The sequence below is a fragment of the Lathamus discolor genome, chromosome 5 (assembly GCF_037157495.1).
Source record: "Lathamus discolor isolate bLatDis1 chromosome 5, bLatDis1.hap1, whole genome shotgun sequence".
Classification (NCBI taxonomy): domain Eukaryota; kingdom Metazoa; phylum Chordata; class Aves; order Psittaciformes; family Psittacidae; genus Lathamus; species Lathamus discolor.
This window is the reverse complement of record NC_088888.1, coordinates 63,537,994-63,561,410: the sequence shown is the minus strand read 5'-3', so window position 1 is coordinate 63,561,410 and position 23,417 is coordinate 63,537,994. Positions and strand designations below refer to the sequence as shown.

Sequence of the window (23,417 nt, the reverse complement as noted above, 5' to 3'; positions counted from 1 at the left end):
GAAAAGAGCATAGGAACTCCTTTCTGTTTCCTGGATTTTGTGGGTTTGAGTTTATCTTTACTGTTCCTTAGCAACCTTATTTGTTTCCACTCAGTGCTTTCTGGGTTTGACTGTGAGGGTTTCCTCCCTCCGCTGGCTTGGTTGCAGCTGTGAGGGTTAGCAAAGAGTGTGAAGGGAGGACATTGCAGACACACCAGGTATTGCACTGACTACTGCATCCTCCAGCCAGGGAGGAAAAGGCTGTCCATTTCTTGTTCTAGATACTGTCAAGTATAAGGAAACTAGAGCAAAACTCTGTTAGAGGCATTTTTACTATTAAAAAGAGGGAAGTGGAAAAAGCAGCTGTGCATAATTTATATTCTATAGCCATATGAAGTACATATTAACATGTGTATTACATGTGGTGCAGATAGTTCTCCCCTATCTCCAAGTATAATGAATCTCTTGCTCTTGGACTTTGCTAAAGTGCCTCTAGCAGTAGTGACACATCCCAGCTGCAATCCAGAAGCATAGCTGAGAAATAGGTCAGTTATATCAGAAGTCAGGTTTCCTAAAAGAATACAAGGAATAGAGCCATGAGGCTCCTGAATGTGAAGCCTGTGTAGGATTGCCTTCCTAAATGGATGAATGTTCAAAGTTAATGCTAATGCTGTAAAGGAAGAACAGCTTTGCTGTCAAATGTCTATGCAGAAAATAGTGAGGGGGAGCTGAAATTTTTGGGAGACAGAGCTTCTGAGGGACCTACCTGACTAGGGGAGAATTGATTATCTTGGAGATCGTGGTAGGCAGGAAGAATCTAAGTGCTCCATGGGCAAACAAATGAAGATGGGCATTGGGAGAGAAATTTATCAGTAACCTGGGATTAAGCCCTATCCTAAATAGCATGGGAATCATTTACTTGGAGCCGTCATTGAGCGCGGTACATGTATGCTGATTGAGACAGTTCTAAGGCACCGTTCTTCATCCGTTCTTGTTTTCTTCGACTTTCAGTCTTGTTCAGTCTACTTGATCTTTCTGTTGCCCTGCTTCTCGAATATAAGCACAAAGTAATTCAGGAGAAGTAGAAGTGAAGTTTTGAGCAGAATTTAGCAGAAAGCATGTGTGGTTAATGGCATTCCCCAAATTCTCATTATGTTCCCCTTCTCCCCTCTGTTAATCCCATAATTCTTCCTGTGATGTCGCACACCACCTATAAAGCCTGGATTTCTCACTCTATGATACTGAAGTACACCCATATGGGCCCTAATTGCCTTCTAGTTTGATTTTCTCCTTTTGACTTTTATTCTCACAGCCTTCAAACCAGACACAGCTGCACTGACCCGTTTCCTGCTGTTTGTCCAGATCATCTCTTTGTACTGGCAAGGAGTTTCTTGTGCTTTACTGCTCGTAGTGATACATCATCAGTCTCTTCTTTCTGCTCTGTTAGTGGTCACAATATCAGTCTCCCTCATCTTTCTCAGATGTCTTCTGTACTCTGAACTGACAGTTATTTGCTTAATCCCCTTTCAGTTCATCACTGTAACAACCAAGGCACTTACTGAGAGCATCTGGGCAAAGTGAAGTGAGGAATTGGGAGCCACATTCAGCATGAGGAGTCAAGCTACAAAGCTGGTGGCCAGAGGCCAGAATCAAAAGAGGGGATGGGATGAAGAGCTGTCCTGTCAATTACAAGATCAGGCATGGCAGGCAGGCAGGGAAATCTGCAGGAGAGGTCTAACCTGACATCCTTCTCTCTAAATTGGAGAGATATCAATTTGATGGGTGGACCACTCGGTGGATAAAGAACCGGCTGGACGGCCGCACACAAAGAGTTGTGGTCAGTGGCTCGATGTCCGGCTGGAGACCGGTAACAAGTGGTGTTCCTCAGGGATCGGTGTTGGGACTGGTCTTGTTCAACATCTTCATCGCTGACATGGACAGTGGGATTGAGTGCGCCCTCAGCAAGCTTGCTGATGACACCAAGCTGTGTGGTCCGGTTGATATGCTGGAGGGAAGGGATGCCACCCAGAGGGACCTCGACACGCTTGTGAGGTGGGTTGATGCCAACCTTATGAAGTTCAACCATGCCAAGTGCAAGGTCCTACACCTGGGTTGGAGCAATCCCAGGCACAGCTACAGGTTGGGCCGAGAAGAGATTCAGAGCAGCCCTGCAGAGAAGGACTTGGGGGTGCTGGTCGATGAGAAAATGAACATGAGACGGCTTCAGTGTGCGCTCGCAGCCCAGAAAGCCAACCGTATCCTGGGCTGCATCAAAAGGAGCGTGACCAGCAGGTCAAAAGAGGTGATCCTGCCCCTCTACTCTGCTCTTGTGAGACCTCACCTGGAGTATTGTGTGCAGTTCTGGTGTCCTCAACATAAAAAGGACATGGAACTGTTGGAACAAGTCCAGAGGAGGGCCACGAGGATGATCAGGGGACTGGAGCACCTCCCGTATGAAGACAGGCTGAGGAAGTTGAGGCTGTTCAGCCTGGAGAAGAGAAGGCTGCGTGGAGACCTCATAGCAGCCTTCCAGTATCTGAAGGGGGCCTATAGGGATGCTGGGGAGGGACTCTTCGTCAGGGACTGTAGTGACAGGACAATGGGTAACGGGTTAAAACTTAAACAGGGGAAGTTTAGATTGGATATAAGGAGGAAATTCTTTCCTGTTAGGGTGGTGAGGCACTGGAATCGGTTGCCCAGGGAGGTTGTGAGTGCTCCATCCCTGGCGGTGTTCAAGGCCAGGTTGGATGAAGCCTTGTGTGGGATGGTTTAGTGTGAGGTGTCCCTGCCCATGTCAGGGGGGTTGGAACTAGATGATCTTGAGGTCTTTTCCAACCCTAACTATTCTATGATTCTATAACCCATTTCTCCATTCTCCATTCTCAGCCTGTTTCTCCATTTGTTACCAAATGGGAGAATTTGGGCAAGAGCACTGACCTGCTGGTGCCAGTGGAAGGGGTGCCAGGCTTTGCTCAGCAAACTCAGAAGGATATCTGTGGATGATTATCCCCTGCAGCGGGTTGTGCACATTTGCCTTGTGTGACATTGCCTGTGAAGATCTCAGCAATGCACATGAAAAAAATAATTCTTTTTTTACATATACAGTGCTGCAATGCAAAGAAAGATGGATTTCAAGATCTATCTTTATCTCCCTTTTTCCTGACATTGATGTGTGCTCCATGGAGGAGGCAATGCTTGGTACGTGTGCAGTAAAAGAGTCTTCATTTAAGGCTGAGCCCTGTATCATCAATTCTAAGGCACCTTTAGGTGCTGGTATTATTTCTCTCTTTTTTAAAATCTCTGAAATTCAACCATTGCTTCCTGCTGCTGGCCTCTGGACAGAGGAATTACTGGAGCTGCTTTATGCTCTGGAATTACTGCTGGCGACAGTAATTATCTATGTTAGCTGTAGATAGGCATACTGGGGCCTAATGTCAGCTGCTGCCAAAAGATAGTTTAAATGCCTCTTCCCTCCCTGCCTGTTTTTCAGATAAAGGCATATTCCTTGTACTGAATTGGAGCCTCTCTTTTCCTAATCCAAAAAAGTCCATGAGTAGTTAGTTATATCTTTTCAGTTTTGACTGCAAGTTGCTAATGTTTTTCTCCAGTGGAAATGGAGGTCCTTGGCTCAATAGTTGTTCCATCCTCTGGAGGAAGTTGAAGTGAAAGCAGATTCAGGCAAAATGTCTCTTCTTTATCCTGGTGTATCGTGCTCTTGCATGTGACAGAAACTAGTCCCAGTGCAACAAAGCAATGTATTTAGCAATATAAATTCAGATGAAACATCTCGAAGCAAAGTTGAGCTCTCCTGGTTCTCAGGAGCAAAGAGGTGTTTGGTGTGTGTCACTGCCAAAAGATGGGCACTCACGTCTGCAGTATCAGGAAATTTGTATCGGGGTGGTTTGCTGCAAAGAGTGCAATGCAGGACTTGCATCCATCTCCCATCACAGCCCTTTATTTTTTTAATTGAAAACAGGCAATTACAAAGAATTAAGGAGCCCCTCCAAAGCGCACATGCAGCATGCCCATAAAGAGTAATAAACTTTCAATTCATAAGAGGTGATAGATTTCAGGTCCTGTTGGCTCACTTTGCACACAGGAATAATCCCTTGCTCATCAGGGTTATTTGAATTAGGCAGACTTGATTTTTTTATGCCATTAAAACAAGTTTGTAGGTGCCCTTTTTTTTTTCTTACATTCTTTCTTCTCTGAGCGTACCTGAGATGCCTAAAGGCTTCCAGGATATCATAGGCAAACAGCTGTTCAGCTCAAGTGTGCTCTGTAGTTGATGAGTGAGGGGTTTCTGTTTGTGTTCCAGATTCAGAGACCTGGCGACTGCTGAGCATTTCCTTCTCATTTTCCTTCCAGAGAGAGGGTTACCCACCCTTCCTGCCATTAGCTTTCTCCAGTTTCTCCAAGGCAGTAGGTCATACACAATGATATTTCTTGAAAAAGCCCAAACAAAACTGCAAACCCAACGCTTTATAGATAACGCCATGTGGTTCAGCGGCAGTGCTGACATAAGGGATTGTGAAGGTGCAGCTCTTTGTGGGACTGGCATCCAGATGAGGCGATTGAAGTAGCTTTAAAAAGTGAGGGGTGGGGGGAAAAAAGGAGAAGTTCTTTGTTTTGAAGCTAGATCAGCTCCCCGATCTGGCTCAGCACAAGTGGGTGGTGCACTGTGTGCTGGGGAGGAAGCAAAAGGCTGGGAGTGGGATGGGAGACGTGAGGTAACTCCTGACGCCTGTGCTGTTGCTTGCAGTATCTATGGTGGCAGTATGTATGCTTGCAGTATGTATGATGGTGCCTGAGTTTGAGAATTACTGTGGTTCAGAGTCTGTGCTTAAGGAAACCAGTGGTTTTGGGGACCTGCATTTGCCAGTGAGCTTCACATCTTTCCCTGTGAAGATCACTTTTAGCATCATTTTACAGATGTGAAAGCAAAGGTCAACTGACTTTTTCAGAAGGCATTTGCGTTGTGAATAAAGGTAAAATGTGAAAGTTGGGAGCTCCCTATTGGTGCGGCCTCTGTTGGTGGCTTTCGTGTGCCTTCCTGGGGCTGGAGTCTATGCTGTCTGTGCCGTGGTGGAGCTGGAGCAGCTGTCAGCAGTGCTTGGCCAGAAAGAAGCTGACCTAAATGGAACCACTCACAGTTTGTGATTTTATTTACAAAGAACACCTCACAGAAATGTTGAATTTTTTCAACAAAGCCCAACACCACCCATCCCTGGTCACTAGTAAGAGAGATACTAGTTCAGATGTGTGCCTTTCAGCACAAGACAAAGAAATCTGTTCAGGTTGGTTTCAAGGAAACCTCCAAAATAATATTCAGGAAACTTCTCCTTTCCATCACCTTCTGACAGAACTTATTTGGCTTCTAGTTTAGCCGGAAGGATTTTCTCCACTATAAAGGTTTTTCAACATACTCCTTTCCCCTCCGATGTTACGGAGCTATGGCATGAATAAGATTATTTGAGCTGCATTATATGATTCTGTTTAATGAACTTGAGTAAAAGATTGTCGTGCTTGTTCTAGTCTGAGCATGATCAGAAATACTGCATGGTGGTATGTTATGTTTGGAAAGCTAACACTGTATCTTAGCAGGAGCCTCGAATCTTTTGAAGACGGGTTTAGTTATTTTCTCCAGTTATGAAAAATATTTTTTATTTAATTTAAATTCCATTAGAGCCATGTTGCTGTTTTCAGGAGGTAACAGCTGATTAGGTTCTCAGTTACTTTTCTTTCAATTCCTGGAAGGAAATCTATTCTGTGGTTTATGTGGTAAAGTGACTGAAGAGTTTAAGTGTGTGTAGACAAAGCTGTCCCTGTTAAGGAAAAAGTATAGTTAAAGGTATATTATGCGAAAGTGACAAGTGAAATGTTTTTTCAGCATGTGGGCTGCTTAGGACAAGACAAACCTACCCTAAGGATGGTCTCATGCATGAGATTCTGTCAAAGATAAATCTTCTTCCTTTAGAGACTCATGCTTGAGGCAGGAGATTTATGCGACCTGCCTGGTATGCCTGGAGGAAAAGTTGTGTTAAATGCTAGCAGAGAAGAAGGAAAAAACTTGTCAGAATCTGTGGGTTTTTAAAAGGGTGCCAGCATTTGGTCAGAGCCAGCTGCACCAGACTTGTGATCGATTCTGGGAGCTGAGTTTACAGGAAAGTTTTGTTGTTCTATTAAGAAGTAGAACAGGATGAACTTTTCAACCTAGTAGGTAGAGAGCTAATTTCCACAGGCCTAACTCTGTCAGCAAGACAAGTGAGTGTTAAGAAAGAACAGGCAAACTGTTAAGACAAGGCGTTAGGTGTTTTCTCGCAGCAAAAGCCAGATGACTGGAATCAGAAGACCAGAAAGTTTCTAAGTCCCCTCATGGACACTGAACTAGACATCTGACTTGAAAGATGGGAAAATGAAAGATAAAAACTTAAATGATACTCATGTATGTAAAACCAATTTTGAAGTCTGTATGAAAAGGGAGGTTTTGCAGGGGAGAAAGAATCATCAATTATAAAACTTAAGTTGGAGCAAGATCTTTAAAACCTTTTCCCGTATGTCACACAGAAAGCTGTTGTTATCCTGTGTCGACCCTCACCCTGAGCTGCATGGGTTCCCGTAAGTGCACGACAGTATGAAGTGTAGTATCATTCCTACCTAAGGATCTTGAGTCATGTTCCATTTGTAAAAAGTCTTAGGCCCCACTGACACTTACTTAAAAAACAAAAGCAAACAACAATCCCCCCAAACCCACAGCTTCCCAAGTTTGTGTTTACCTGACGCAGCCTGTTTTGTAGCAGACTTGTGGAGAGGTTTGTCTTAAATCTTACTCTATTCCTTTTCGAACCACAGTCCAGCCTTCAAGAAGGTTTTGAATGCTCACACTTATTTAGTGTAGAACTGTAATACCCAGGTTCCTCCAAGAAGGATCCCAGAACCTTGTTGTGCTCAGCAGAGTGGAAAACACAATGTAAGGAAAAGTCCTCACCAACATACTGAAGTGGCATGTGGCTCTTCAGAGACTGAAAGTGGTTTTCTTGCATTCTGGTAGTTTCTCCTGAAAAAACAAAAACCAAGACACCTTAACATTTTATCCCTTGAGGGCTCCTGTTGACTTGCAATCATACGCTGCAGAAGAGTGTTGAACACAGTCTGCCCTCGAGAACCCTGTTTCTTATTTCTCTATTGCACTAAGGAGAACAAGCGTTCCTGTTTCTTTGTTTGGAGAATAATTATTCCTCTTTTCTATTTGCGCTTGCCAAGAAGTACTTGTGTGATTAAAGTGGTTTGGTTTTTTAGATTGATAGTTTGGGTGTGGGATAGGAGAATTGCTAGGTCCTGCTTCCATGGACCAGAAGATCTAAGTGAGCTTATTGCCACTCTAGCTTCCCGCCGAGGGAGAGATCTTAGTGGGATCAGTAAGGATTAGCAGTTGCATGAATAAAGATACTTGCAAGAAGAATGTTTTGAAGTGACACAAACCTTCCTTTTCCAGACAAAAACACTGGCATTTCATAATCAGTCTGTGTTGAGGAACAAATTGTTAGGAAAAGGGAATTCCTGGGAATTGCAACATTGCAAACTCTGTTCTTCCAAATCAGAATGAATAGCCAAAACATCCCACTGAATAAAAATACTGGGGATTGGAAAAAGTTGATTTGTGACCATGGAAACACTTCATACGTTTATATTTGGTATAACCTGATGATAATGCAAATATCCATGCTAATGTTTCACAAGTTGAAGAAATACAGTTACGTAGAAGCACAGTGTTTTGCTCTAACATTTTTACTTCTACCCACTTTGAATTTTCACCCCTGTCACAAGACAAAGAACAACCACACTCAATTCACATCAATAGCTCTTTTCATCTGAGAGGACATGATTTAGAGAGTTCCTTTCCCAAAGGTAAGACTCACCCATTACCTGCTGGATGGGTTTTCTGTGTGATTTTCCCAGATATAGGAAAATAAACTGCAGTGTCTGTGGTTTCAGGGAACTGCGTTTGTCTTCACCCTGGAAATTTAAAACGAGCATTAAGTGTCCTGTTCCAGGTGCTTTGGGAAAGAGTATGAGAACAGGGAGAAACTTAACAGAGCTTTATTTCAATACCTCTCCTGCTATTTCCCAGTATACTATTCCGTAGTATAAAGAAACCTGAAGCATATAAAGTTCTTGAGCTGGAGATAATCTCCTGCATGTTGTATTTTGTTGTTATGGCATCTTTCTTTTATGACTCTTGCTATTGTTTTATTGTTAAGGATATAATTTTGGCCTTTCAAGTACTTTGTATTGATTAGTTTCATAATTTAGTTTTGTTTAGGGACATAGTAATTACTGGGTTAAACCTGAGGCCTGATAGGATTCTTGGACCCCCCTTAGGTCTTTTGTTTGAGAATCAGAAGATAAATATTTCCCTTCACCTTTGATGATTTTACAGGCCTCAGTTTCCTTACTGATTTCTTTCCCAAGCTGAAGAGTCTTGGCCAATTTAAATGCTTTCCACAATGAAGCTGTGTCATACGGATAACTTGCCCTCTTTATACTTTTTCTACTTCTGTTATATTCTTTCTGAGAAGAGAATTGTATGTGGTAAAAAAGGTATTGTTGCATGACTAATTCTGACATATACAACACTTTCTTTTTATTTTCTCTTCTTAATAATGATTAATGGTTTATGTGCCTGTTAGACATTATGGTTTAGGGAGCTATTTCTGCCAGAGGAGCCAAAATAAGTCCAGAAGATCTCTCTTCTTCAATGAACATTCTAATGACAACAACATACTAGAGACGATTATTTTATGTACCTAGAGAAGGTGGGGTTTTTTTTTTTCTTCACATTTATGTTTCTGAGCATTGAATTTAAGCTGCTGTTTTGCTTCCCAGTTACTGGCTATATTCAAATTCTTCCACAACTTTGATAACATAGAATCATAGAATCATAGAATAGTTAGGGTTGGAAAGGACCTCAAGATCATCTAGTTCCAACCCCCCTGCCATGGGCAGGGACACCTCACACTAAACCATCCCACACAAGGCTTCATCCAACCTGGCCTTGAACACCGCCAGGGATGGAGCACTCACAACCTCCCTGGGCAACCGATTCCAGTGCCTCACCACCCTAACAGGAAAGAATTTCCTCCTTATATCCAATCTAAACTTCCCCTGTGTAAATTTTAACCCGTTACCCCTTGTCCTGTCACTACAGTCCCTGACGAAGAGTCCCTCCCCAGCATCCCTATAGGCCCCCTTCAGGTACTGGAAGGCTGCTATGAGGTCCCCATGCAGCCTTCTCTTCTCCAGGCTGAACAGCCCCAACTTTCTCAGCCTGTCTTCATACGGGAGGTGCTCCAGTCCCCTGATCATCCTCGTGGCCCTCCTCTGGACTTGTTCCAGCAGTTCCATGTCCTTTTTATGTTGAGGACACCAGAACTGCACACAATACTCCAGGTGAGGTCTCACAAGAGCAGAGTAGAGGGGCAGGATGATGTGACAAAGTTTGCTGCTGATGTTGGATAAGTTGGTATTGTAAAGATGAGTGCCACCTGCAAAGATATCCAGAAGACTCTTCTAAGGGTGCCATTTTCATACCACTCAAATTAAATTTGGTGTTGGTACGTACAAATGGTGAACAAAACTGACATCAGCTTGAAAAAAAGGTAAGTTACAAGTGTTCTGAGCTAACAACCATGGCTCTTTGGGAATGAGACCTTGACATTACATTAGAGAGTGAAAAAGTCACTGATAGTCGAAAAAGTAAACCAAACATTAAGAATTAGTACGGGAAAAGAAGAATTAGTGGGAGGAAAATGAAATAGAGTACAAACATTTGCTCCTGTATAAATTCAAATTGAGCCCATGCCCCGACTGCTGTGTGCAGTTCGGCTACCCCTGTCCTCCAGCTTGAAAGGGGCCATAACAGAGCTAGCTCAGAGAAGGCCAAAGATGACCTAAAGATATGGAATGGCTTCTACAGGGAGAGTGACTCAATCAGCTCTTCTGCCTGAGAGAGATACAACTGACGGGGAATATCACAGAGATATATTAATTCACGGATGATATGGAGATGGTTAATAGAAAAAGGTTGTTCTTGTATGGGAAGAGACAGTTAATTTGGGACTATCCAATGAAATTTACAGGAAATAAGTGGCACATAAAAGAATGTGTTTTTTCTCACAGGCAGTGAAGCTATGGAACTCCTGCCAGAAAATATTATGAGTGATATAGCAAGTCCATTTATCATAATTCCACTAAGTCTGGGAAACACTGAGAGGAAGTTACTGCTTCACTTCTTTGCCAACTGTGCAGTGGGATGGTCTGTGCCTGCGTGAAGCTCATGGATGATACTGAATTGGAGAAAGGGGTCAATCTACTGGAAAGCAGGATGGATCCTTCCTCCAGCTTAACACATTCCTTCTGAATGGCCAACAAAAACTTCATAGAGTTCAGGAATGGAAAATGCAAAATACTGCACCTAGGATGCCATAACCACATGTGGCAGTGCAGGCTGGGGATACACAGGATAAAAAATAGCTTTGCAGGAAGCTGCAGGTGAGCAATCAGCTGAATAGGCAGCTGTAGTTTCTTTTGCAGCCAGGAGGACTAACTAGTCTGTATGAGCAAGAGCATGGCCAGCAAGATGAGGGAAGTGATTATTCTCTGTATTTGACATGTATGAGACCATGTCTGAGGTACTGTGTTTGTATTGGGCCACCCTAGTGCAGAAGCAATATTTACAAATTGGAGAGGGTCCAAGAAGGGTCACCAAGACAGTCAGGATGTTGCAGCACATACTGCACAAGTGGAGGCTGAGAAAGCTGGGTTTGTTCAGCCTGCAGATGAGAAAAGTAAGGGAGGGTCCAATTCCCACCTTCTACCTTCCAATGAGTAGAGAAGTATTCAAATAAACTTACATCTGTGTTTCCCAAGACATGTCATGCCTTTCTGCATCCTCTCTCTTACCTTCACTTTAGACAGGTACAATTGTTCTGAGCAGGAGAAGTCAGGAGGCTGGGGCAGGTGTGGGGGCCTGCACTGAGGGCTGAGGGCAAGAGGTGTGCTCTGCAGGTTGGGGTTTCTTGCAGTGAGAAGGTGGGGGATGTGGAAAAACGTGAGAGCGGAGGAAAAGAAGGAAATCTGCTTAGGAAAAAGAGTTTAGGGAAGAATGGGAAAGGTGATGGAAAATGTCAGGGGTTCTGGATTAAAAGGATGAGGAGAAATTGTTTGGCTCTGAGTTGGGGTGGGTTGCAAAATGAGTTTGGAGACAGAAGGGCTTGGGAGATAAAAAGTCACAACTGGGAAAAAGCAGACAAGAGGGGAGAGTAAGGGGATGATCATGCTGTGCTAGACAGGATTTGGGATGAGAACAGGCAGGCATTACTGTGATGCCTCCCTCCTGCTTCTAACCAGCTCAGATCTGGAGACAGAAATTTGCAGAGACCTGGCCTTCCCCTCCCAGCACCAAGGGATTTGTCTCTCTTACATTCTCTTTTTGTCACTCAAAAGTATAAAATTTAAAGTTCAGTGTCCAGACAAGAAGATAACAATGATTTTGCTGGCTATCTATTTTTAAATCAACACCTCAAAAAAACATAGCAATGTCACAGAACCCTCAAACTCAGCTCCTCCTTTACTGTTTTTCTGCTCCTCTCCAGGATGAGATAGGACGCTCATCAGTCAGTGTGCAGGCTCGGCTGCCAATTGCACTGTTTCCCTTGCCCAAATCCATTTCCAAATTTAGCCAGGCAAAGAAAGCTGCGGACAAAGACCATTCCCGGCTTGGCCGGCAGATGGCAATTACTGTTCTTTAAGGGATCCTTAGGCGGCCTTTAAAGTATACAGAAAAGGGATTTGCAGTGGCTCAGCCTCCTTAATATTATATTGAGTGTAAAAACAGCTCTGAAATTTGAGTTCAGCTCTGCTGTCATCCACTAACAGATCAAATATCGGAGCTTCTTAGTCTGTGGAATAAGTACTGTTGTACCTTAAGGAGAAAAGCACTTAATGCTGTTTTGTTCATTTGGCAGTTAACTCTGGTATGCTGCGGTACCATGTAGTACAGGGAGTTTTGGTCCCTTTTTAAAGGTATTGTAAAATCTACATTGTTTCTGGGATGCTTCCTGTCACATCAAAGGCTCCTGATATGCATTGACATGGAGAGTTGAAATGAAAGAAACAGTGGACGTAATTGTGTGTTTCCTATTGTTACAGATCCACAGGAAATGAGCCATTTGATTTCAAAAGGAAGAAAAAGCAGAGGATGCAGGTATGGATAATATATGTAATAAATGACAAACTTCTGAAAAGAGAAGGCTCTGCAGGAGAATAATGGAAACTTGAGTAAGGTTCTTTGCTGAATAAGGAGAATATTTCTGGGATGATGTAAAAAACCAGCAAGACAGCAATCAGAACTATAGCTAATAGACAAATATACTGACATTTCACTTTTCCTCGCCTGCATTTCTCTTTCAATCTCAGTTTCTTAAATCGTTCTCTGGTGATCTTTTTGCCTCAAGATGCATAAATAGGATATGAAACAAGCTTTATCTAGCCTTGCATGGCTTAAAGTTTAGTTCCCCTGATATGAGTCTGAGGGCTGAAATGAGCAAAGAGGAAAAACTAGTGGGAAGACAAACTTGGGATCATGCCAAAAAGGCTGGTTTACTGTCAAACACTCAGTATTTCAGACTGACTGAAATACTATGTTCTATTTTCCAGTCATACTGATATGATCAAATTATAATGAAAGAATGAATTCCTAGACTGAGAGTGTAATTAACAGTTTTTAACTTAAGGTCCTTTCCCAAGCTATTGCAGACAGTCCAAAAGTGTGTGATGTCTGCCCTTGTATTTCTACGGTTAGTGGCCAGAGCTCTGTGAAACCCTGAGTTAGAAGCCCTCTCACTGTCAAAAAAAGAAAGTGCTTCTTTGAGTAAGAGAGAGTCTGTACCACCAGAAACAAGCCAGTCAAAGCAGAAGTCTGCAGGGGCTGTCTGTCCTTGGGCTTCAAAGGAAGTCCCCGATTTGCTGGTGGTGAATAGTTTAAGCAGACTGCTGGGACTATGTTCAAAAAGTTTGTTTAAAAACAAACAAACCTGTAATTCTTGCATGTTCATGGGTGAAAGTGTGTGCCCTTGGCTTTAACGCCAAAGTTGATTCTGAAAACTGCTGTTAGGAAACCATGTTATTTGGAAACAGCAAGGTAGACTCAGAAGGAATTTATCCAAGAAATTAGGAGGGTTGATTTGAGGGTAAGAGACAGAAAAATGTCAGGGTAATGAGAATGGGGTCAAACATGATTGCTATACCCAGAAATCTGCTTGAGAAATCCAGAGTTAGGAACACTGGGTCTATCTGCATCTGTGTCTTTAAAATGTGAGAGGTTGAGGTTGGAGACAATCACAACAAATCTATGTCTAACCACAGAACAGACATCAACCCACCTGTGACAACAGTTAATGCTTCCAGTTAATATCTCATGCATATATTGCTCCCCAGAATGAGCTTGGCATCTCATCTTTAAGAGAAGCACACAGCTTGGCTAGAAAAAAATCAAGTCTAGCCCTCTCACATTGCTCTTACATATCAGAAAAGGCAAAATGAGAAAAAACGGCACTCAACCCTTCCAGTAGGTTACCCTGAAGTATCAGTGCCACTGTGAAAGCTGAAGTCAAACACAAAGTTTGGGGTTTATGTTTGTATCTTAAATTCCTGGCTACATCGGATTCATTGCACAACCAGAAAACTGCTTTTTCCGACTGATAGCCTTGTAAAATCATAGTGGAAACAGAAAATGCTGTGTACTTTGGCTGAGGCATTATCAACCATGAAGATCTGGCAAATGTACCTTGCGAAACAATTTTGCTAATTATGTTTAAATTGGAGTGAATCAACCCTTCCAACTCTGAATAAAGAACAACTTTATTTTTCCCAAGGAGAAAAGCAGATGGGAGACTGGATGCATTCAGGTGAGCAGGTTTTTAACAAGTGCTCCCGCACTGAGATGTAAGACCACTTTAACAATACCCATTCACTGGGCTGGTGCAATTTATTACACTGTATAAAGTAAAAGAAGATCTAAAGTTAAAGCTCTGTAGTTACTCCACAACAGCTCATGTGTGAACAGAAGGTAAAACTTTGTAGTTACTCCACAACAGTTTGTATGTGAACAGTCTGATATCAGAGTATTTTTTTCTTCTTGGTTAACTTTTTCCACAGCCATGATATATTAAGCTCGTCATGAGAAAAAAAAAATATCCCTCTTCTATATGTGGATATACATCAGTTTTTGTAAGAAAGGGCTGGTAGTCCTTTAGCTTCTGCTTTTCTACTGACTAGTGGCAGTACATCTCGTATCCTGCAGAAGTACAATTAGCAAAATGCCTTAAGATCAAAGGAACTACAGAATTTTAGAGTCTGGCAACACAGTGGGTCACAAAAGGTCAGAAAACATTCTTTCTGTAAAAATAAGGGTCCTGAGTTATTTTTAAGATCACCTATCTATATTAGAAGCAACTTTCTCAGCAAGTATAGCAGGCATCTTTGGATGGTGATACAGGAATCTGAGATGACTTAACGATTGATAATGTCATTCTCCATAGTAAATTTACCTCAATGAGAAGAATTGTACAACATTTTCTACACATTTTTCATGCCCAATCAGTAGCATTATAGGTCTTATTAATTGTAAAATCCTGTTAGTACACTGTAGTATACTGCTGTAAATTCCAGCAAAGTGAATTTTGGAACTCTGATACTGCTGCTTGCATGGTTCTAAATCAGATTCCTAAGTGTTTAGGAATGATTCATGTGGTTTAAGTGGTTTGGGTTTACATCATCTTATTGCTTATTTGGCCCAATTTGAGCACACGACCTTTCCCTTAAAGGGTGGTACTCTGTGTACTATGTTACTCAGACAGTTGGCAACTTCTTGAAGATTTAAAAGATGCTACTTGTAGAGATTGGAGGAGTTGAAGGCTTTTAGCAAAATAATTTAGGTGGAGTGTTGTTTAATTAATATTACTATCTCAGGGAGAATTTACTCTTATATAAGATGACCTTGATTTCACCCTCGTGAGAGAAGGAGGGAAGAGACACCTTTTTCATTAAGGTGTTTGTAACTACAATATAAGACCCAGCCAGCCACCTAAACAGACATTTCACACACTGAGTAATTCTGCCTGAAAAACTGATGCTGCATCCGTTGTGTCACAGCTCTATGATCACATGGTACTGTAATGCATAATCTTTCCATAATCTTTCTTTTAAATTATTGGGATCATTATGGTGATAAAGCAAATTAATTATTAATTTTATCCATTTTAGGGAATGCAATCTAGGTTTCCTAGAGAGGAATTTTAGTCTATTTGCACCCCTTGAGTTACCAAAAATGCTATTTCAGAGAGAGTGCAAGTAGGGCTTAGGAGCTACTGCATCTGGACAATATACATCTTGCTTTCAGGTAAATGCTGCACCATGAATGACCAATAATTTGGTAACCTGGCAGTCCTTGTGTGTGAGGCTGGCCAGGGGAGTGTGTCATCTTTCTCAACCTAAGCAATATAGGAGGCATTAACAGTTAGAGTTCCTTTATGAAATTGGCTTGTGTGAACAACATAGATCCTTTTTTTCTGTATCCATTTATGTTATTTCATCTAAAGTAAGGGTTATCTCATTACTCTGGATGGATTTCTATCACAGCACAAATAGAAAGCACAGGGCCTATGTGTATGCTTACTTTTGAACAAGTGGTGTATTTTCACTTAGCCACCAAGTAAACATATATTTAGAGGAATGGCATTGATATGAAATTTATTAAACTTAAAAAAAAAAAAAATCCCTGGTAATTCAAGGATTAACTTAGTTCTGCTTTGGAAGGAGAGGAGATATGTGATGGTACCAACAAGATTTGTTATGTTTCTTTCACAAAATACAGTTATTGCAGACTGAATGAGGAATTTCCATATGCCTTTTTAAAAAATCTATTTTAGCCATATTACCAGATATGGGATGAATTGTGAGGTAAATAATCCATCAACTACAGATGACTGAACCAGAAATACTATGTAAATTCTGTTCCGAACTGACCTGCAACAGACTGAATTTTTTGCTGTGGGATACTCAACTTCCAAACTTTAACTTCAGGATTTCAGATAGATAATAGTCAAGAAACAGATGTAAGCCTAGCACAATAATTGGGAAAAAAAAAAGACGATTGCCTCTGTCAGTCTTTCATATATTAAAGCAACTCTTTGTCAGCAGAAAAGTAGAATGAAATGAAGCTCTTCTGTGCCACCTGCAAGGAAATTTATCGTGTATTTAATATGTCCTATATATTTTAAGTATTTCAGTGCAAATTTTGTACAACCTGAAAATGTTCCTTCATATATTTAATATCCTCACACTACTCTTAAAGTGTCAGATTTTTAAAATTTTGTATTTTTCAACACAAATGTGTTCAATTTGCAAAGGCAAGTAGACTTTCTACATGGAAGACTTTGTTAACAGTTTTCATATGCCTTAATATTTGAATTGAGTCACTTAGATAAACAGTTTTGTTTATCTAGTAAGTAAAATGCTGACTGTGTTGTAAATCCTATCTTGAAATGGGGCCACTAACACCTGTTATCCCTTGTTACAGCCTTTAATACAAAGGCACTTTCAAACTGTCAAAAAAGAAAATGGTGGTAAACAACATTCATTTAACTTGAATAGAAACTAGAATTCTTTAAAAAGCAAGCAAGCAAGATTAGTGTCATCTGTTCTTGGTGGTTTGTTGCTTAGGTAGGTTTGTTGCTTATGTAGGTTTGTTGGAGGTAGTAGCTCTTTGCTTTTTTGACATTTTGCAATCTGACAAGTTAGTTGAGTAAGTTGAGTAGCAAATGAGTAGACAACCAAAATCTGCTGACAGACAACAATCAGATTGAGTTTATTTGATAAAACATTTGCTTCTCTGATGCTCCAAACTTTTGTTGAAAACAAAATTGAATTCTTGAGATCGCAAAGGTGGTCTGGAAAATATTAAATCTATATAAACAAAGGAAGGAACTTTGAGGTGCTTAGATCCTATGATAATGGATGCAACATAAAATACTTGACCTGGATGGTGGTATCAAACCAAGCCTGAAGCCAGCCTAAAACAATGGCTTGAAGCAATTCCTGCACATTTGAAAGAGATGTTAACTTTGAAGCTGCATGAGAATGTTGCCAACAGTGTTAGTTTTTCTGCTGCCAAGAATGATCATGCTAGGACAATGTAATCTTCACACTTACTCATTAAGCAATAGGATCAAAACAAACTTCATGTTTGGGGTCTAAATAAACATATCTTGGGATGCTCTTCAACTTCATATTCATGGGTGGGATTAATTTCACTGAATTTTAGGTGCCTAGGGTTTTCACTTGTACATCTAAGCTAGTCATCTGAGGTCCTTTAATATCACTTACCTCACCATAAATTATAATGTTAAAAGTAATTTGTCCCCTGGAATTTCCTATTCCCTCCTACTAAGACTACATAGATGACCAGCTCTGATCAGATGTTCACAGTGGAGACAGTGATAAAGTAGGATGGAGGGATCCTGCACTAAAAGTCTGCCACAAAAAACTTAGCTTTGTGGAACTGGATATTTGCAGGTGGGCTTTAACACTTAAGAGCTATTACTTTCTTTCACTTGCTTACCTTTAATAACAGCAGTTATATGTTAACTGTGTCCCGGATGACAGCCTGTCAAGTCCCATCCACGCTTTGCTGAATAAAAATCTAACCTCAAATTTAATCTGTAATGGAGCCAGACATGAGGCATCACCCATCCTTTAGGTGAACCTAAATGAAGAAATGGTTAAGTCTGAAACTCTTATTTTAAATGAACATAGATGTGGGAATTGGAACTGTTACCCTCAGCTTCACTAATTAGACATTTAAGCTACTCTCTTTCCCTTTCTCATAGTGCTCACTCTTTTGAAAGGACAAAAAAGAAAATTCTCCAGTTATTTGTGAAGCAGGAGGGAACCTGTACCTTGACAGCTAATAGCACTGTAGGAAACTTTTACTGTACGTATTACCAAATGCTAAAACTAAGGTTAGACACTCCCAATGCTCTATTGTGCTTTACAGTAAACAAATAAAATCTGTACTTTTTATCTTTGAAAATGTGACTCACTCCCTTCAGCAGCGAGATGCAGTCCCTGTACTTCATACAACACAGCTGGAGCCCTGTCTGAAGCATCAGTAGAACATCCTGTCTGGCCTCACCATGCATAAACACTGCTCACTGAATGGGACTTAATCTGATGTTGATCTTCACGCAGTTGGTGATACCATATGTTTTTGTGTTTTAATGGTTATCCTGTTTATCTCACCTTTCTGACTTGAGGCCAAATCCTTCTGTTGAATAGGTACATTATTAATACAAGCTGAAAATTAAACAATAAAAAGGCTTAATCATTAAGAGCATGTGTTAGTCTAAGTGGTCACAAAAGTCTGTGTTAGCCTCATGTCCTCTCTGGAGAGTGCCCAGCTGTCTTGGATTTGTGTCTATTGTACCACTTGCTGCAAATTTGTGAAAAAGTTAGGTATTTTACTAAAGACCTTATTTATTTTTGCTGGATGATGTAGGTATACCTTTTTCATTGATAACAGCACAAATTCCAATCAAATCAACACAAGAAGGAAGAATTAAACTCTCTGAAAGGCTACTCTTTCACACTTGGTATCCTGTTCATTTTACCTTTGCAGAATACTACATAATTTTGAAATACTCTGCATATAAAGTGATTTATGGAAAAGGCTGTCTTGTATGTACTGCATACTTCAACTATATAGGTAAATTTTTTTGAAGTAGTTGGCAATTGAAACATTTGTTATGGTGGAAGAAAATGCTGTATGTGAGAGCTGCTGAAGTATTGGTCTACTTTCCATAGCTTGTGAGTGAGTGAATGTTTAATAGGGGCTGGCTAGAATTTCAGACAGGGTTGCAGAAGATGCCATTTCCTCATCTGGCTTTTGAGAGCCCACAGATGACAGGGCAAGTTCCTCCCTTGGCAATGGCATTTTATATATTGATTCTAAACCAGGCACAAGCTAACTACCACCACAGCAGATGTCTGTCACAAGCATTATGTCTTTTGCATACGCAATTGATGTTTTATCAGATATTAATAAAACATGTAAAATATGTAAGTTACTATAAACAGAAACAAATCTATGGTGGGTTGATTCTGGCTGGTGACTTGACCTCTGACATGAGGTGCCCACCAAAGCTGCTCTGTCATGGCCCTCCTCAGCTGGACAGGGGAGAGAAAATATAACAAAAGGCTTGTGGGTCAAGATAAAGATGGGAGAGATTACTCACCAGTTACTATCATACGCAAAACAGACTCAACTTAGGAAACATTAACTTAACTTATTACAAATCAAATCAAAGTAAAGACTCCTCACGCTCTTCCCTTGCATTGGCATATGGTCCTCTCCATGGGGTGCAGTCCTGCAGGAACAGGCTGCTCCAGCATGGGTGCCCTGTGAGGTCACAAGTTCTGCAGCAAACTTGCTCCAGGGTGGGCTCCTCTCTCCATAGGGCCACAGGTCCTGCCAGGAGCCTGCTCCAGCACAGACTTCCCATGTACAAACCCAGTACAAAATCTTAGACAAAACTAAGGTGTTTCTCACATCACATTTCTCAGCTTATTGATTCACAACTGATATTTTCACTTTCCTCTCTGGTTTATGTCGGTTTGGTGATTTTTCTCCCTTGCTCATAACAGTTTAGCTGAAATAGTTACTTGTATACAAGTCTGTAATCTTTTTATTTTCACTGTTGTACGGCAATTCTCTCATGTCTGTCTTCCTTCTTTTTCCCTTTCTTTTTGAACTATTTTTCTTGTGATCACAGGGTTCAAGTAACAGAACCGTAAGTGTGGCTTTCCTGTTACATGTCTTTCCAGAATTAGGTTGGGTTTGTAATTTCAAATAGTCACGTTTTAAATTCTTAGATAGCAAGAATTTAAACACCAGTGCTTTTTTTGTGAATTATTTTGGATACAAAAATTTCAGAAATCAAACTGAAATTGAACCTGCCTGTCCTCTGTTTGCAAAGTATATTTTCTAAGGAAGGTGGGGATTGGAAATTATCTGACTATGAAGAATGAGCCTTTATTGTTCTTGTTCTTGGGAACTACTAGGGAAATAGCTGAGATCTCAAGAGACCTCTCTTGAAAGGGAAGAGACTTAATTCTTGACAGGAGCAGAATGTACCAAAGAGCAAAGGGGTACAAAATTTCCCAAGCTATCTACTGAAGACCTGCAAAGGAAAGCCCTATGTGCCCTAATTTTTGATAATGTAACCCCCCTTTTTTAGTTTATATAAGTAGCAATAGGACAATAAGATACAGGATGCTGAAGGAACATGCAGAGTAGTTATAGCCGTCAAATTTATAAAAATTGTATGCACTGATGAATCAGATTTTTGTGACTCTTCATTCCCAACAATGTGAGGAGAAAGGGAAAATAGTTACTTCACACTAATCAGGGGTAAGCAACACTTAACAACTGGAAAATATATCTTAAGACATGCCCAGAACTAGAAGTTGCACACAATGTGTTTACAATGGATTTTAACCCCCTCCCCCATCTTTTATCTTAAAAGTGGGGGAAGGGACTCATCACAGTGTTTATGGGAAACAGGGAAATGAAACTGCAGTACATAAATATTACACTGAAAAACATGTGGAGAAGGAATTAGTTTTGTGCTTAACCGAATCCTGTCTGAAAGAGAAAAAATTATATGGTTCATTCCTCAAGCTGATTTGACTGTATTATACAGGTCACAGGCCCCCATTGGGGGATGTAGTTGAAGTAATATAAGGAGTGGAACTAAAAGTTAGAAACATGTTTAAGCACTCGTGGAACTGGGCCTCTTCTGGTCAGTCCTATTAATATCATTAAAATCCAATCTTGTTTTTTGCCCTTGTTTATTCCTATGCAACCCAAAGTTTTATTAAGTTAATCATTGCTGGTAAACATAATGAGGATTGAAACCGGTTCCAAAAAAGTTTCACTCTGTCCTAACTGTTCCAAAGTGTTACATTGTGCTTGGTGAAGCTTGCTTTACTGTAAGAATGCACTGTAGATCTGGACAACAGCCTCTGGACAAAGACTTGCTGAGAATGTGAAGCATTAACTTTTGCATGTTAACTTGCTTATGAAATATTCTGAGCGTATTTAAGCTGGGGTCTTTCATAAGCATTGAAACTTGTTCCTTGGGGGGAACAGATGTGCTTTTCAATGGTTGGCCAAAAGTTCTCTCTTTGCTTTGAAGATTATTATGTATTTCATTCAGCTATATTGCATTTTGTTACAGGCTCTTATTTTTTCCATATTCTACTGCTGTTGTATATGCATGTGTAATGTTTTTATGTTTAACTTAGATGGGCATAGTAACAAGACAAAGGGCATCTATAAAATGCACTTTGTTATTATCATAAATGTATTCGTGAAGTTTTTTTAAAATATACTGTAGAATGAATTGGAGGACACTAAACATGCAAAATTAAAAGTACAAAGATCAATTAATTCTGAAAGGTATTCTTAAAGCTGACAGCAATACAATGTGCATTATTACACAGGCTTTCTTTTTGTCATTACATGGTTTTCTTTCTTTAACTACTGCTTTTCATGTGGAGAGTGGCTGAGTAATTTGTGCTGAAAGAGGCATTGTCTTAAGTCATTGTGCTTTATTTTGGACTAAGTTTTGTTTCCTCAAGTGGTCACTGGTAGGTAGGAGAGAGGTGGTGATTCAGGGTCCAAAAAAGGAGAAAAAAGCTTTAACAGGCAGGCAGGGGACTTGGATGCTCCCACTGACATAAGCAATAGCAGCTTAGGCTCTGAGGGAAGAAATGGGGATGGCGTACAAATGCAAGAGGCTCCTCTGAGCCCTCCAGGTCTCATGGGGAAGGACGAAGTACCCAGATTTAATCTGCTGATTTTCTTTCTGAGAAAGTTGGGGCTGTTCAGCCTGGAGAAGAGAAGGCTGCATGGAGACCTCACAGCAGCCTTCCAGTATCTGAAGGGGGCCTATAGGGATGCTGGGGAGGGAGTCTTCATCAGGGACTGTAGTGACAGGACAAGGGGTAACGGGTTAAACAGGGGAAGTTTAGATTGGATATAAGGAGGAAATTCTTTCCTGTTAGGGTGGTGAGGCACTGCAATGGGTTGCCCAGGGAGGTTGTGAGTGCTCCATCCCTGGCAGTGTTCAAGGCCAGGTTGGATGAAGCCTTGGGTGGCATTGTTTAGTGTGAGGTGTCCCTGCCCATGACACGGGGGTTGGAACTAGATGATCTTGAGGTCTTTTCCAACCCTAACTATTCTATGATTCTATTCTAAGCTCCTCTTCCTCATCAGACCCAAACTGCTTAAAACATAAGTTAAAAACATAGCTGCCAAAGAGATGAACAGATGTGCGATTGAGAATTCGGAAGCATGATCACCAGTGAGAAAGCTTGTCATTTAACACTCCTGACCTCATCTTTCCCCATCCTCTCACTTTTGTTGGCTGTGGGGAGAAAAGGCACCAAGAGTTGATGCGTCTGTACAAGTGGGAAACAATCAGGTGTTCAACTGCAGCATTTTTTCTTCCATTGTAAAAAAAGGATACTACATGCAGGGAAAAGCATTTTCACCAGTGTCACTCCTGGCAAAGGGCTAAGGGTGGCCCAAGAGGAGAGCACAGCTCTCCCGGAGAGCAGCTCTCTGGGGAGCAGCCGATGCCCGGAGGGCCCTGCAGCGGGGCGCTGAAAGCCCAGAGCCCGGGCCGTCCGCTAGAAAGGGAGGGTGGGCGATGGAGAGCTCCTCGGGGGCCAGTGAGCGCCGGGCAGGGCCGAGCAACCGCCGTGGGGGAGAGCAACGGCTGTCAACATACCGGGGCTAAGCGGCTCCCCTCGCTTAGCGTTTTGGGGTGTTTGCTCTTTTCTTGGTCGCTGTCAGCAAACTGCAGGGGAAGGAGTTTCAGGCTTTCCCCTTAGCGCACGGCTGCCGCAGCAGGACACCGCTGGGTGTAACCGCCCTGCCTCACGGGGAACGAGCTCGGCCTGGAAGCGGGGCCCGGGGTTTGTTTACCGCTCTGCCCGCCGAGGCTAGCAGGGCGGCGTGCGGTACCTGTGTGGGGCGGCCCGAGGCGCTGGCCTCCCGCCCAGCGCCAGCGGCGGCCGTTGACTCCCAACCCCGCGCTCGCCCCTCGCCGCTTCCCTTCTTCCCCTCCCCTGCCCTCCCTCCCCTCCCGGCGGCGGCAGGAGCACTCACCGCCGCCGCTCGCACACCGCGGGCCCGCCTCGCCCCCTCCGCTGCAGCAGGCGCGGGGGGGGGGGGTGTGTGTGTGGGGGGGGAACAGCCGCGCACGGGCTCGCCTGCCTTCCCTCACCTCCCCCCCGCCTCCCTGCCCTCAGCC

The 23,417-nt window shown here is 41.9% G+C and overlaps 1 long non-coding RNA gene across 1 annotated transcript; it reads right to left on the bottom strand.

The window, feature by feature from the left end:
* Window positions 1-5,508: 5,508 nt before the first annotated feature.
* LOC136015307 (uncharacterized) lies at window positions 5,509-23,389 on the bottom strand. The gene is made up of 5 exons (XR_010613152.1): window positions 23,273-23,389; window positions 7,906-7,995; window positions 6,968-7,036; window positions 5,902-6,002; window positions 5,509-5,804 (listed from the first exon to the last, which is right to left on the bottom strand). It is a non-coding gene; the product is annotated as an uncharacterized LOC136015307 (long non-coding RNA).
* Window positions 23,390-23,417: the final 28 nt, after the last annotated feature.